We start from the raw sequence: 5,228 nt of genomic DNA, 5'->3' as shown, positions 1-5,228 counted from the left end.
CATTCGGCCCATCGAGTCTGCCCCGGCTCTTGGAAAGAGCACCCTACCCAAGGTCAACACCTCCACCCTATCCCCATAATCCACTAACCCCACGCAACACTAAGGGCAATTTTGGACACTAAGGGCAATTTATTATGGCCAATCCATTTTACTACGGCTAAAAGGTGGGACTCATCCAACAGGGAGATGTGGACATTCCCTCAGGAACGTGTTATTCCAGGAAAAGGAATATAGGGAATGTCCAGCTGGGATGAGCTCTGGGGAGGGAAGGCCAAACGATGGAGGATACACAGGGTCAACCTGCTCAGCAAAGTGAGGAGGGGACAAGGACAGCAATGAGAACCCCTTCCCACATTAATCCCAAAATACTCAAATGTTTCCTGGATGTTTGATTGATGCGGGAGGGAGGGGAAAATAGGAACCAGTCCAATTGGAGACGTCAATCTGGCTAATCCTTCTCAAACAGGACGAAGCAGCTATCTTCCCAACGAGCGTTAGTGATATTCCAGAGTCACTGACCGGATGCAGGACCGATATCACAAATGTCCTGACTGTGCGGCAAATCAAGATGGGAGTGGGTAGTGGAGATTATGGGGGGGGGGGGGGGGGGGGGGAAGAAACCACCCTCACAAGAGTACGCAGGGCTTTCTGATTTTCACCGGAGTTGGGTTAACCACAGCTCTCACAGCCTCAGCAAACACTTCTTTAATTTATTCCTGGCTGAGTACTTCACGGCCTGGATCTTCTTGGCCAGCCCGTTGCCCTGGTGCTGCGTGAACGGTGCCAGGCTCTGCTCCTTCAGCTTCTTGATGGTTTCCGGGTCGTTGGTGCTGCGTGAACGGTGCCAGGCTCTGCTCCTTCAGCTTCTTGATGGTTTCCGGGTCGTTGCGCAGGTCCTTCTTGGTTCCCACCAAGAGTATGGGCACGTCTGGGCAGTGGTGGGTCACCTCGGGATGCCATTTGTGGCGGACATTCTCATACAATGGGGGACTGGCTATGGAGAAGCAGATGATGAAGACATTGGTCTGGCGGTAGGACAAAGTCCTGAGTCTATCATGCTCCTCCTGACCCGCAGTGTCCCAAAGGTTCAGACTAACTTTCCGACTGTCCACCGTGATCTGCGTACTATAGTTGTCAAAGACGGTTGGGATGTACTCTTTTGGAAAGGCATTGGTGGTGTAACAGATCAACAGGCAGGTCTTTCAAACGGCACCATCCCCCACCACCACACACTTAATGATCTGCGTCCCTGGGCCACGATTATCAGCTCCTCAACGTCAGCAACCTCGCATCTCCTCCACTCGCCTCTCACTCCGCTTACAGATTCGAGGCAAAATCGTAATAAACAACAGGTGGTTGGATAGCACTAAAGCATGTGCTGTTCTCAAGTCATCAGTTTGCTTAAAGTAAATATTACTGGATAATATAAAATTGACTTTTCCAAGTATTGGATCAAGTCGAACTGCGATCTGCTGTTAATTTCTGGGCAATCCTATAATTGGTGCATTTGTAGCAATGTCAGGGGCGACATGTGGCGCACTGGATAGCACTGGGACTGCGGCGCTGAAGACCCGGGTTCAAAATCCGGTCCTGGGCCACTGTCCGTGTGGAATTTGTACAGTCTCCTCATGTCCGCGTGGGTTTCACCCCACAGCACAAAGCTGGTTAGGTGGATTGGCCAGGCTAAATTGCCCCTTAATTGGAAAAACAAAAAATAATTGGTTACTCTAAATTTATCAAAAAAGTTTTATTTAAATTGCAGCAGTGTAAGACAGAGTGATTTTGGCATTCATCCAGATCTTTTTCCCATATACATGGACAAAACTGAGAATAATGATGTCATCTTAACCAGGCAATGTGTGCCTGCAGACCTGTGTATTCAGCTGAGCCATAACTAAGTGGGAGGAAACCCACTTAAAAGCGAGCTCACTACTCAGGCCTTAGACTTGCTCTTACACATTTTGGCGCACTACAAGCAGGGTCGTCCACAGGATTCCGCCAGAATGGTGCGTCTCATGTGCGGGTGAGTACATTTTAATTTACCACCCGGTAGATAGAGGAGTCGCGTTTTAGAAGTCCGGAACCATAAGATGTGCGACCCGAACAATAGTAAAGGTTTGGGAGTAGGTAGAGATAGACACACGCAACAGTGAGAGCATGCAAATATTGTTGGACAAAGGCCGACTTTTGCACAAGTACAAGATCAACTGCAGGACCTGAAAAAGACTGAATTGGGTCAGGCACCGCGACGATTCGATGGAGCCCAAAACAGGGAACCCAAGAGAGGACTGATGACAGTGTAATACAAACGATTGTTATTGAGCATAAGAAGGGATTCAAAAAGATGGCTGAGAGAGGATATGAATCAGAAACGCCTGATTCTGAGCTTAAGGCTTGCTGGCTGGGGAAGGTTAAAGCAATTGCAGTTGTTATACTTGATGCTATGATGACAAACATTCTCTGAACTGAGGCGCAGTACGAACTGGAGGAGGCTCTGACTAAGTAACAAGACAGGCACAGATGGTGTCATTATTATGAGTCTGTATGTACAACGATATTAAAACGCACACTGCTTCGGGCAGCTTTGGACAAAAGAGAAATGATAAGATTGCTTTCAAACTTTGCGAAGTAACAGAACTTGATTCGGTTTGAAGAAAAAAAAGGAGAAAGGAAAAACAAATGGTGCAAAGAAGTTAACTATTTCAGCATGCTATTATGGTTAGAAAATAGAACAGTTCGGCAAAGTACAGGTCCTTCCGCCCACAATCTTGTGCCGGCCACTTATCCTAATCTAAAATCAATCTCACCTACACTCCTTCAATTTACTGCGATTCATATACCTGCCCAAGAGACGGTTAGATGTCCCAAATTACTCTGAATCTACCACCTCCGCTGGCAATGCATTCCACGCACCCACCACTCTCTGTTTAAAGAACCTTTCCCTGAGATCTGACCGACACCGTCCTCCAATCACCTTAAAAATAATGACCCATCGTGACAGCCATCTCTGCCCTGGGGTAAAGTCTCTGGCTATCAACTCTATCCATGCCTCTCATAAACTTGCACGCCTCTATCATGTCACCTCTATTCCTTCTCATCTCCAGTGAGAAAATACCTAGCTCTCTGAACCTTTTTTCATAAGACATGCCCTCCATTCCAGGCAGAATCCTGGTAAATCTCCTCTGCGCCCTCTCCAAAGCATTCACATCCTTTCTATAATGAGGCGACCAGAACTGGACACAACATTCCAAGTGTGGTCTAACCAGGGTTTTATAATGCTGCGGCTTAACCTCGGGGCTCTTAAAGTCAATACCCCTGTTAATGGAAGTCAACATACCGTCCGCCTTATTAAAAACCCTATCCATTTCGATGGCGACTTTGACGGGTCTATGTACGTGGACCCCAAGATCCCTCTGTTCCTACACACTTTCAAGCATCCTGCCTTTTACCCTATATTCAGCATTCAAATTCGACGTTCCAAAATGAATAACGTCACATTTATCGAGGTTCAACTCCATCTGCCACTCTCAACCCAGCTCTGCATCCTGTAACTGTCCTGTTGTAATCTGGAATAGCCCTGAACACTATCTACTAATCCTAGAACCATCGCATCGTCGGGAAAACGTCCTAACCCACCCATCGACTTCCTCATACAAGTCATTTATAAAAACCACAAGGACCGGAGGTCCCAGAACAGATCCCTGTGGGACACTTCTGGACACCGATCTCCAGGCGCAATATTTCCCATCTACTACGACCCGCAGTCTTCTGTTGGCAAGCCAATTCTGTATCCAGACAATCAAATTTCCCAGGATCCCATGATACCTTGACTTTCTGAATGAGGCTGCTATGGGAACCTTATCACTTGCCTCACTGAAATCCATATATACCACGTCCACTTCCCGACCTTCATCAATGTGTCTCGTTACATATTCAAAAAAATCATGAGGCGTGTGAGGCATGACCTGCACCTCACAAAGACAAACTGACTATCTTTAATCAAACTCTGGTTTTCTAAGTAACAATGAATCCTATCTCTCAGAATCCTTTACAGTATTTTGCTCATCACAGATGTAAGACTGACTGCTCTACAATTCCCATGTATTTTCCTATTCCCTTTCTTGAACAAGGGAACACCTTTCGCCTCTCTCCAATCATCCAGTACTACTCCAGTGGAGACTGAGAACGGAAAGATTATCGCCAACGGCGCAGCAATCTCCTCCCTCGACTCCCGTAGAAACCTTGGGCAAATCCCGTCTGGCCCAGGGAACTTATCTCTCCTGATGCTTTTCAAAATTTCAAGCACATCCTCCATCTTAATATCAACCTGGTCGAGGTTTTTAACTTGGTTCATGCTTTTCTTATGAGCACAAGGTCCCGCTCCACAGTGAATAATGAAGTAAAATATTCATTTCGGTCCTCCCCTACCTCCTCAGACTCCAGACACAAGTTCCCTCCACCAACACTGATCGGCCCCACTCTCACTCTGATTGACCTGTTATTTGTCAGATAAGTGTAAAACGCTTTGAAGTTTTCCCTAATTCTTCCCGCCTCGGCTTTTTCATGCCCCCTTCAAGCTCTCCTAAGTTAATTTTTGAGTTACTTACTGGCGACCTTCTCAACCCCTAGAACCATGTCAGAACCATCCTTTCTCAATCTGAAGTAAGCTTCCTTCATCCTCTTGACAAGAAGTTCCACTGATCGTGTCATCCAATGCTCTTTCACCTTATCATTCCTTCTTTGTCTCAGTGGAACTAAACTATCCAGCACTCGTAGCAAGTGCTCCTTAAACAACCCCCACATTTCTGTTGTGCATTTCCGTGGAACAACTGTTCCCAATTTATGCTCCACAACTCCTGTCTAATAGCAGTAGAATTTCTCCTCTCCCAATTAAATACATTCCCATACGCTATCTTCCTATCCCTCTCCATGACTGTGGCTAAGGTCAAGGAGTTGTGGTCACTGTCACCGCAATGCTCTAACACCGAGACGTCTGACACCTGGCCTGTTTCGTTGCCAAGCACCAAATCCAACATGGCCTTCATCCTAGTCGGCGTATCTACATATTGAGTCAGGAATGCTTCCTGGAGACAATGACAAAATCTGCTCTATCCAAAACAGTTGCACGAAGGAGGTTCCAGTCAATAGTACGGAAGTTGAAGCCACCCATGGCAACAACTCTGTTACTTCTACACCTGTCCGTGATCTGCCACCCAATCTGTTCCTCC

The 5,228-nt window shown here is 46.7% G+C and overlaps 1 pseudogene; it reads right to left on the bottom strand.

The window, feature by feature from the left end:
• Positions 1-626: 626 nt before the first annotated feature.
• On the bottom strand, positions 627-4,710 carry LOC140387100 (rho-related GTP-binding protein RhoG-like; annotated as a pseudogene).
• Between the last annotated feature and the right edge of the window lie 518 nt (positions 4,711-5,228).

The sequence above is a fragment of the Scyliorhinus torazame genome, chromosome 12 (genome assembly GCF_047496885.1).
Source record: "Scyliorhinus torazame isolate Kashiwa2021f chromosome 12, sScyTor2.1, whole genome shotgun sequence".
Classification (NCBI taxonomy): Eukaryota; Metazoa; Chordata; class Chondrichthyes; order Carcharhiniformes; family Scyliorhinidae; genus Scyliorhinus; species Scyliorhinus torazame.
The sequence above is the reverse complement of the archived record's forward strand: the minus strand, read 5'-3'. Positions and strand labels throughout refer to the sequence as shown.